Here is an 11241-nt window from a genome sequence, read left to right on the forward strand (position 1 = left end):
TGTGCCTGACACTTTGGTAAACATTATCCTACTGCCTTACATTGTCTGACATGTTACCCATCAATATCAAGCTGCTGGTACTTTAATTTGCTTTTTTTTTTTTGAATTAGGTCCCAAAGTCTAATGAGATAAAAGATAAGTCAATGACAATATTGTGAAACAGTGAATTGAAAATATTGATTTAGATATTTGTAAATGTTAGGATGTCGAAACATGGATGGATTTGAATTGATATGGAAGTCTCTCGTTGGATAAAATGATAGGTTTAATAATAAATATAAAATAAAGATAAATGATCAATAAATTTCAGTTTTGTGAGTTAAGATGACAACCTTTCACTACTTATGCATGTCCACCTGTTTTCTCCTCCATTTATAGGTGGTCACTCACACAATTATTAACAAGGGGTATAGAACAAGGTTCTACCCAAGATCTAGAAATTCATTTTGCGCATATGTTTAAAGCTCAAAATGAAACTGATCACAATTGTAGCAAAGATTTATGTGTTCCACATCATTTGAAACTCGAAAATTGGGTTGCCCTAATTGTAGGAGTAGAAGTTGGTGTTTTTAACATCTTTAATATGAGGAACTTGTGAGTTCACACATGAGAAAAAGATTGTTAGAATGTTCAGGTATAAATTAATTTCAACTGATGTGAAAGTCTCACATTAAGTAAAGTTAAATTTAATAATTAATATCAAATAAAATTTATCTTTGAAGTAGTTTGAATTAAGATATGATGTCATTCAAATGTTCTTACCAAATTTATTCTCACCCCTCATTTCTGAATGGTCACTTTCCATTCATTGCTTCTTCTTTGTTTTTTTTTGGGGGGGGGGGGTCATGATTTCCCCTACATGGAGAAAAGACAAGAGAGACTCCCATCATAGAAGCCATATATAAGGTTGAGGGTTTCCAGTATAATCTCACAGCACCTCCAATCAAACTGATCAGGACAATAAGAGGCAATGCAATTGACAAGCAGAAGCTCTTTTAATAGCAAGAGCCTCAGTCATAAAAGCAGACATACAATACACATCTTTCGACAAAAACATTTATGAGACTCATTTATAACACTAAGTAAATATGAGACGCATCTATCGACAAAAACATTTACATCTGTTTAAATACTTATCCGCAATACATCCTTGGAGAATACTCCCTCCATCACTAAATATTAAGTATTTTTTTAGAAATTTATTTTATCCCTAATTATAAAAGGTGATAAAGATATTTTAAAGTAATTAGACAATTTTACCCTTATTTTAAAAAATAAAATAGATTATTAACTGTATGTTTCCTTATCATTATTATGATATTATTAGGAATAAAACTGAAAAACATTGTATTTTTATATGAGTTCAACTAAATAACAAATCTTTATTGACATAAGTGATTCAGTTAAAAACACCTTATATATAGGGATGGAGGGAGTAGTTTTCTTGCATTATATCTATTAATTGTTTTTTGGCCACATATCTATTAATTGTTTATAACTAATATAAATAGAGTAATTTGTCATGAAATTTATATTATTTAAATTTATTGATTATATCAAGTATTCATGACATTTCATGTCCACACATATGCATTGAAATCTAATAATAACAGTCAAAGATCAAAACGCTAACATATTTGTATTAGCATATGTATATATATATATACCTAGCTCACCACACACCACACAACATCACAAGCTGCTTCTTCTTCTTCTTCTTCTGCTTCTTCTCTTATAACTGAGTCAGCCATGGATTCCACCACTGATCCTTCAAGTGACCACAAAGCCTCTAGTGGAGGTTGGAATGCTGCCATCTTCGTCATCTGTAAGTTGCCCTATTATCCTCCCCTTCTAGATTTCAACCTCAATTGATTTCACTTTGCAAATTGGGTTTTAAGTTTTAACAATTGCTTTTAAATCCTATACAATCCATCGCACAACATTTCAGTCTTGTCTGCAACAACTATGAATCCCCTTCATGTACGGAGTTTGAAAAACAAGCCTTGTTATACTTTTTATGTTAGGTCTATATATAGAAATATAAATTTCATTTGTCCATTTTATATAACTCAAAGGAGTGTGATGAAGCACTACTCGTATAAAATGGATAGCTACAGTTTTCAATAGGACAAAATTGAAAGAGACTTGGTCATCCATTTTCCAGCATGTTGGCTCAAGTTCCCATGTAATATTATGTACGATTTAAATTCTCTTATTCAATGAATGTAGTAACTTGGATTTCATCAAACACTACTTGACAGCTATCAAAATACATTTCCTTTCAAAAATTTTAAAACAATCCTCACGATTAAAACACCTTTAGCATACATTATTCCCTTCAAAAATTTAAGGTTTGATATTTTTAAGTATTATATGACAAAATCTCTAACAACCGTTCACTTAAAATAACAATTATTATCATGTCATGTGCATGATGAGACACTTCTTGAATGAATGAATTTGTGACAATCCAAATCCCATTATATAAGAAGCAGAGAAAAAAAAATTATAGTCATGCTTATCATTTTGTAAATACACATACACATGCTCATGTTATTATTTAACCTTCCCTCAAGCATCTCAGCGTTTGGTTGTGGAAATAACCAGCTCAAACATTGAATTATATTCATCCACAAATCTAATATTATATTCATTAATTTCTCATAAATTCCCAAATTTAAATCAACATCATCATTTGAGACTATCTTTTTTTTTTTTTCACGACCACGCAGTTGTGGAGATGGCAGAGAGATTTACATTCTATGGATTAACTGGGAATTTAATAACTTACCTCACTGATGTTCTAGAAGAGACAACATCAGCAGCAGCTAAGAATGTGAACATCTGGGTAGGTGTCTCCTTTGTCTTTCCTTTGGTCGGAGCCTTCATAGCTGATTCATACCTTGGTCGTTTCAACACCATCATCATCTCTTCCATCATCTATTTCTTGGTAATTAATTACTCCCTAACCTACTAATAACTTTATCTATAAGGAGAATGACAATTAAGTCTCAAAAAAGAGTAGAAAAAAAACAGTTAAGTTGCTAACAAAATTAAAAAAAAGTTATAAATATTGATTTAAATAATTGAAATGACATAATTTTAAATGTGACTCTGAATTTATAACTGATCAGATTCTTATTTTTAGTTGTTTATATAAATATATGCAATTTATTTTTTAGAAAATTATATATATATATATATATATCTAGGACAGAACTATCATCAATATAATTTTTGGGGACTTTACTGTCACTTTCCCTTATATATATATATATATATATTAAAGATTTTATTTAAAATTAATTAATTAGAAGGAAATGTTATTTACTTAGGAGGTTGTAGTTAGTTAATTAAATAATATCAAAGCGAATAACGTATTCAAAGAAAAATTTTATGCTTAAAATAACAGGAGTGTTATATGTCAAGGACCATGAGAAAAAATTCTTACATCAAGGACCATAAGTTTCACGGTTTGCAGACCAAAGCAACAAATTGCTTTTAAAAATGTTGAATTTGACGGTTTTAAATTGCAACCGCCAAATATATGTAATCTCGCACATGCACATTTAGCAGTTCTTCAATTAATTGTCATATATAGACCGTCATATATGTCTAATTCTGTAGTAGTGACTGCAGGGAATGATTCTGTTGACACTATCAGTGTCAGTGATTCCTATGCGTAGCAGAAAGTCAGCGTTTTTCATTGCACTTTACATATTGGCGATTGGAGAAGGAGGACACAAGCCAAGCGTTCAAACATTTGCAGCTGATCAGTTTGATGAAGATTCACCACATGAGAGAATGGCCAAGATCTCTTTCTTCAATTGGTGGAACCTAGGAATAGTAACTGGTGTTATCTCTGCCACGTTGGTTGGTACTTATGTTCAGGTAATTATAATATTAAGCGTTTGTTTTCTTCTTCTTCTTTTTTGTCAGTTTCAATTTAAATCCTAAATTCTTACCTTTTCTTTTTTTTTTTAAAAAAAATCTAATTGAGTCATTAGACATGTTTTTGAGTAAATTACACGCAACTGAGGTTGTTGAAATTACAGACTTCCTTTATTTATTTATTTATTGCAAGAATGACAGTGATTCAATGAGTTCAAAAAAGTTCAATTTTTTTACCGTTCAAAGATCGCTTAAAGAGAAGTACTTACTTATTGCCTACCAACAAAGTTATTATATTGATAGCAGAATTTGAATCCATGATCTTGAGTGTTATGTTTCAAATTCTTACCAATTAAACTAACATTGCTTGGTAAAAAAATCAAGTTAATGATAGATAGATCAAAAAAATTGTTAAAAGATGAGTTGCAAATTTCAATTTAAATAGTAAACTGTAAGTTTCAAATCACTGAGAGAGTCATTTGTTTAGAGAGTCCATTATCCATTCTTGACATGTTCCTAAGCACAAAAATTTCTTTGAAGAGTCATTAAATTGTTTTGTTTTCTTTTTCCTTTGACTAAATAAAGTTACTTCTTGCTGCTTATTTATCATAAATTTGTTGATAAATCAATGCATGTAATCACAAACGACAATATTATTCCAATGAAGTTGTTTGCTTGGCAATAAACTGTCTTGAAACCTGTTGATCTCATGATTTAAAATGTGTATTACCATATTTTAACCAATTACAGAATCTTTAATTACATCTTTGTATGGACATTTTATTTTTCATATAGGAGAACATTGGGTGGACCGTAGGCTTTGGCATATTAGCCGCAGCTTTGGCTGCTGCATTTGGTATTTTCCTGTTAGGCATAAAGAAGTATATAAAACAAGGGCCACTTGGAAGTCCTTACACTGCGGCAGCGCAAGTTCTGGTAGCGGCGGCTCGAAAGTGGAAAATGAAAAATGGAAGTGATATTTTTATAGAGACTGGAACCAGGACTCTAGTTCACACCCAGCATTTTAGGTGAATTGTGGAGAATTATTTTGTTTACATGAATTAAACTTAATTATTCATCAATTTATTTATTAATTATCACCCAACAAATGTGTGAGTTATTTTGCACGTTTGATTTGAACTCTTGTTCAGATTTTTGGACAAGGCAATGATGATTGATGAAATTGATGCATCAAGCAAAACTAGAGATCCTTGGAGGCTATGCTCATTGAACCAAGTGGAAGAAATGAAGTTAGTGCTTGGCCTCATTCCCATATGGCTAGCAAGCTTGTATGTTAACTTAGTATTCTCTCAAATCTCAACTTTCTTCACCAAACAAGGTAGCACAATGGTTAGATCACTAGGACTTCACTTCACTATCCCACCGGCTTCACTCCAATGCATCTCTGGCTTCGTCGTCATCGTCTTCATCCGATCTATGACAGACTCTTCGTGCCAACAGCAAGAAAATTCACAGGCAAACCCACAGGCATATCAAAACTTCAAAGAATAGGCTTGGGCCAAGTCCTATCTCTTGTAGCCGCGCTTGTGGCTGCCCTAGTAGAGTCCAAAAGGGTTAAAGTGGCACGTGATCACAATCTCTTGGACAATCCAAAGAACATAATAGTGCCAATTAGTGTTTGGTGGTTGCTTCCTCAGTACATTTTGCTAGGGTTCGTGGATGTTTTTGCTATTGTAGGGATTCAACATTTGTTCTATGATCAAATGCCAGAGACAATGAGGAGCTTGGGAGCTGCATTATATATAAGTAATGCTGGAGTTGCAAACTTTATCAGTAGTGCAATGATATCTATTGTGGAAGGAGCAAGCAGAAAGAAATGGCTTGGGAATAATATGAATAGGTCACATCTTCATTACTATTACTTTTTGCTTGCAGGGATTGGGGTTTTGAATTTGGTTGTTTATGTTGCTGCTGCTAAGAGGTATGTTTACAAGAAAGTTGAAGAACATGATGATGCAAACCAGAAAGAGATATTAGATTCCATTATTTTGAAATAATATGTTTTCCAATTTTAAGGTAATTAGGTATTGACTTATTTCCCAAATGAAGAAACAAAGTTTTTTGGTTTTTAAAATTGTGCAATTGATGATCTTTAGAAGATTCCCCACCAAGAGTGATTTTTTTTTTAAAATAAATTTTAAATATTTATAAAATTAAGACTCATCCAGATGACATTTGCAAGTTGCAACTCGTATATTTCTTTCAATAAGCTATATCATTTACGAATCGTAAATAATTTTTCATGATTTGTTAATAATGGTGCAATCATATGTGGGGCTAGCTTCTTTATAAAATATGAAAAAATAGTAGCCCAGTAGGTAGTAGCGTATTTATCTTGATAAGATTTTCTGACTTGACTTCTCGAATTGCCCAACGGATCGGAATGAGTATATATTATCTTGGACATTTTAAAGAAAACAAAACAAATAATGCAAACATTAAGATGTGTACTGTGAAGTATATATGGTACATGCATCGGCCAAAAAAAAAAAAAGAGTATGATACATGCATGTTGGTTAAAAAAAAAAGGTATGGTACATGCATCATATAAGATACATCCGTATATCATTAACCTATCTAATCTATAAAAAAAAAACCAAAACAAAAATACATGAATGAAAAACTTCCATGAGGAAATTGCATTTATATATTTAGCATAATTACTTTTGGCCCATTTGAATTTTATGTACATTCATAATACAGCTAAGTTCATTTGCTAAAATCATCAAAGTTTAGATAATTCAATTTTGTTATTTTTTTCTTATTTTAATACTTCATTTTTTATTAAAAATTCAATCTAAAAAATTCAGATTCGTTTTATTTGTTCGCCAACAAATTATATTTCTATTACCTATATATATATAGGATATATTCATGAACTATTAACTTTTCCAAATTCTTTTTCTCACACTGATATTCTACTTGATTTGGCTCTGGAGTTACCAGAAATAACAAATAAAGTAATGCCATTAACATTGGGAGAATGATAGAAAGGTCTCAAGAAGACCAATTAATTTAAATAAGGTTACAAGTGTTAAATTTAAAAAATTTACAATTTAATATTTCAATTTTACAACTTCATTATGATAAATTTGCAACTTATATTTTAAATTTTAACATAACAATAATTTTTTATTCTTCAATCATGTTAAAATTTAAAAAATAAGTTACAAATTCATCACAATGCAATTGCAAAATTGAAAGATTGAGTTGTAAATTTTTGAAATTTAACTCTTGGGACCTAATTTAAATTAGTTGATCATTTTAGGACCTCTTTATCATTCTCCCCATTAACATTTATTGCATGTATTTACATTTATTGCATATATTATATTATATTCGAGTAATATAAACACAACACCACCAAGTTTCTTCTAATTCTCAGTGGCTCTTCATAGCTAATTAATAAGCAGCCATGGATCAAAAACCCTCTAGAGGTGGCTGGAATGCTGCCATCTTCATCATTTGTAAGCTCTTTCTAACCTCTTATCCCTCTTCAGTGCAAAATGCTAATTCTCACATCGGCCAAATTTTCATGTCTGTTAATGTAAGACATAGAAATAAATAATGTATAATTACGTATTTTCATTTTGGTTATGAAATTGACATGAAATCCAATTTCTACATAATTAAAATTTACAAAAGGCATCAATGTAAAGGGGTTGGGTCTAGTTGAAAAAAACTAGTTCCTCATAACCTGGCAAACAAATAAATATTAAATTTTTATTCTTATTTTAAATTTAATATTTATACAAAATTATTTATGTATTAATTTTTTTAAAAAATTAAATATACAAGTTTTCCAAAATAATTTTTCAAAGATGTATATACAAAAAATTAATGAAACATGAATTTAATATAATAAGAGATTGATTAATCAATATAATTTTAACCTTATTTTTATTTGAATTTTATAATTTTCATAAAATATTTTAAATTATTTTTAAAACACTTAGCTTTATATTTTATTCTATAATTTATTATCTTATACATATAATTTAAAAGTAACAAACTATTTTATTTAAAATTTATTATTTTGAGTAAATTAAATTTTGAAATAAAATTCACCAAGCCACCTCTGTACTTTTTATACTTTGTCTAAATAAAATTTGTAATTTCACTGCATATCTAATATCTATTATTTTTACTAAAAATTTAATTTCCATGCCAATTTTTATTATGAATTCGACATGAATTTTCAAAATATAAAAAATTCTATTTCTTTTAAACCTTGTCTAATTAAATTACAGACCTCGGATTGATCTCACATTTTTTTAACGGTAGGTTTCACACCTACTTTTCTTTACTATGGGTCTCACTTCTACCATTTTTCTGACAAAATTTTTTATTATTGCTTTCTTAAACAAATATAAATAAAAATTTTACTACTGTTAAAAATTCACAAATTTTTTAGGGATATCAATTTATGAAAATACAATAGAAAAGGATGTTAATGTAAATACACTGTTGAAAAACCTGTTGAACTAGAGTAATTGTCTATTGTACTTTATAATATAAGTTGATTAATTGATTGACGATGCAGTTGTGGAGGTGGCAGAGAGATTTGCGTTTTATGGATTAAGTGGGAATTTGATAACTTACCTCACCAACGTTCTGCAACAGCCGACAGCCACAGCTGCAAGAAATGTCAATATATGGGTTGGCCTCTCCTTCTTGTTCCCTTTGTTTGGAGCCTTCATTGCTGATTCCTACCTTGGTCGCTTCATCACCATCATTTTCTCTTCCATCATCTATTTCTTGGTATTTTCCTAACAACGTACCACTCATCACTTTCATCCTATTTGATTCTGCCGCTGAAACATAGAGATATTATATAATACAAAAACAATCCCTTTGTATTATATTATTATTTTTTAATATAAGACAAATAAAGAGACTGTTTTTCTTGCAGACTTTGAGAAAATGATTTTGTCCAAGGAAAACAAATTAAACATTTCCCACAGATTTTTATGCGACCACTGAAATATCTGTAAGAAATCTCTCGTGGATAACTTTCGGCATTTTCATGGACCAATTTAGGAGAATGTTCAAATAGTCATTAAAACAAATGAATCCCCGCAAATTATAGTTGCAGGTAAAGAAAATTACAAATATGTTCAAACAAATATGAATCGGAATTATCAAAATTAATTCAGTTAATAAGAATTTGACTCATAACCCATAAGATTACGAGTTCAAATTCTATTACCAATATGAGAATCTTATTAGTGGGTGATTTATAAATATCTCTATAATTGTTAGATATTAGAAATTAAACCTTTTCGGGTAATGCACCAAACATATAAGGTAGCAAAGAAGTAACTAACCTAACCAATATTGATGAATAAAATGGAAAGTTACCTAATTAGGACAGGAGAATAAGTGGAAGATGGTATGATTTATTTTCGAAAGAACTTATACTTACACTTTGTTTAGAGACAATACCTTCTCTTTAGTTGGCCATAATTTGAAGCTGTGTGTACCTCTTGATAATGAGGTCGATGAAACGTGTATGCACATACAGGGGATGGTTTTGCTGACACTATCAGTGTCAGTGATTCCATCGCACAGTCGAGAGATATTCTTCTTCATAGCACTTTACATATTAGTGATAGGAGAAGCAGGACACAAGCCTTGCGTTCAAACATTCGCTGCAGATCAGTTTGACGAAGGATCACCACAAGAGAGAATGGCTAAGAACTCTTTCTTCAACTGGTGGTACCTTGGAATTATGGTTGGGGCAGTGTCCTCCCTTTTGGTTGTTATTTATGTCCAGGTAATATAATTCAACCTTGATTTTATTTATTTCTTCTCTTTAAATCTATGTTAATTTTATTTGTTTGAATCTTTACTTATTATCTTCTGATATTTGGATTAATTTTATATGATGAATTCAGGATAATGTTGGATGGGCTGCAGGGTTTGTAATATTAGCAGCAGCTTTGGCTGTGGCATTTGGTATTTTTCTGATTGGCATAAACAAGTACAGAAAACAAGGGCCACTAGGAAGTCCTTTCACCATGGTGGCGCAGGTGTTAGTAGCTGCGGCTCGAAAGAGGCACGTTGATGAGGCGCGTGATGGAAGAGGTGTTTTCTATGGAGATCAAGTAATGAATGGAACTATGGTTGTGGAGACTCAATCAAAAACCCTAGGTCGCACCCAGCAATTTAGGTGATATATATGAAATGCATTTTAGAATTTAAATCATCTAAAGTTAGGATTCATGAATTAATGTGAAGTTTTTCTTTTTTAGTATTTTTTTAATCATTTTATTATTTTTTATAAAATATAAAATCTTCTTTCTCTTTCTTAAAAGACAAACTTCATGAAATTCACATATTCTTAATTTTAGAGGATTTAAATCTTGTATTTCTCTATCAGAAACATGTAGAGAAGAACATATGAATTTAAACTTTTGGCACATGTTTCAGATTTCTGGACAAGCAACGATAATTGATGACATTGATGCATCAAGCAACTCTAGAATCCTTGGAGGCTATGCCCAATAAACCAAGTGGAAGGAAATGAAGCTAGTGATGGGCCTCGTACCAGTGTGGCTGGCAAGCTTGTACTTTGGTTTAGTTCATGCTCAAATGACAACCTTCTTCACAAAACAAGGCAGTACAATGGTGAGATCCATAGGACCTAATAACAACTTTACTGTCCCACCAGCATCACTCCAATGCGTCGCTGGCTTCGTCGTCATTACCTTCCTCCCAATCTATGACAGAATCTTTGTGCCTCTGATAAGAAAATTCACTGGCAAATCCACAGGAATCACAATGCTTCAAAGACTAGGAATAGGCATATTCATATCTGTCCTGACCATGTTTGTGGCTGCCCTAGTAGAAGTCAAAAGGATTAAAGCAGCAAGTGATCACAACCTGTTGGACAGTCCAAAAGCAATAGTGCCAATTAGGGTTTGGTGGCTGATTCCTCAGTATATTCTGCTTGGGTTTGTGGATGCTCTTTGTATTGTAGGGCTTCAACAATTGTTCTATGATCAGATGCCAGAGGCTATGAGAAGCATAGGGGCTGCATTTCATCTTGCAAATGCTGGGGTTTCAAACTTTATTAGTAGTGGCCTTATATCTATTGTGGAAGGAGCAAGCAAAGGGAGGTGGCTTGGGAATAATCTGAATAGGTCACATCTTGATTACTACTATTTTCTGCTTGCAGGAATTGGGGTTTGAATTTGGTGGCTTATGTGGTTGTTGCTAAGAGATATGTTTACAAAAAAAGTTGAAGGGAATTATGAAATGAATGAAGAGGAAAAGATGAGGGGTTTTAATGGACATCAAAGCCACAGGCACAGCCAAACTGTGTAA

General features: G+C 31.4%; 2 pseudogenes; both read left to right on the top strand.

Moving 5' to 3' along the window:
- The first annotated feature begins 1749 nt into the window (after positions 1-1749).
- LOC129316663 (protein NRT1/ PTR FAMILY 5.4-like) lies at positions 1750-5909 on the top strand (annotated as a pseudogene).
- Positions 5910-7327: 1418 nt separating this feature from the next.
- LOC129316665 (protein NRT1/ PTR FAMILY 5.4-like) lies at positions 7328-11241 on the top strand (annotated as a pseudogene).

Source organism: Prosopis cineraria, unplaced genomic scaffold, assembly GCF_029017545.1.
Source record: "Prosopis cineraria cultivar Desert tree isolate PC_DT_omini unplaced genomic scaffold, ASM2901754v1 PC7, whole genome shotgun sequence".
Lineage (NCBI taxonomy): Eukaryota > Viridiplantae > Streptophyta > Magnoliopsida > Fabales > Fabaceae > Prosopis > Prosopis cineraria.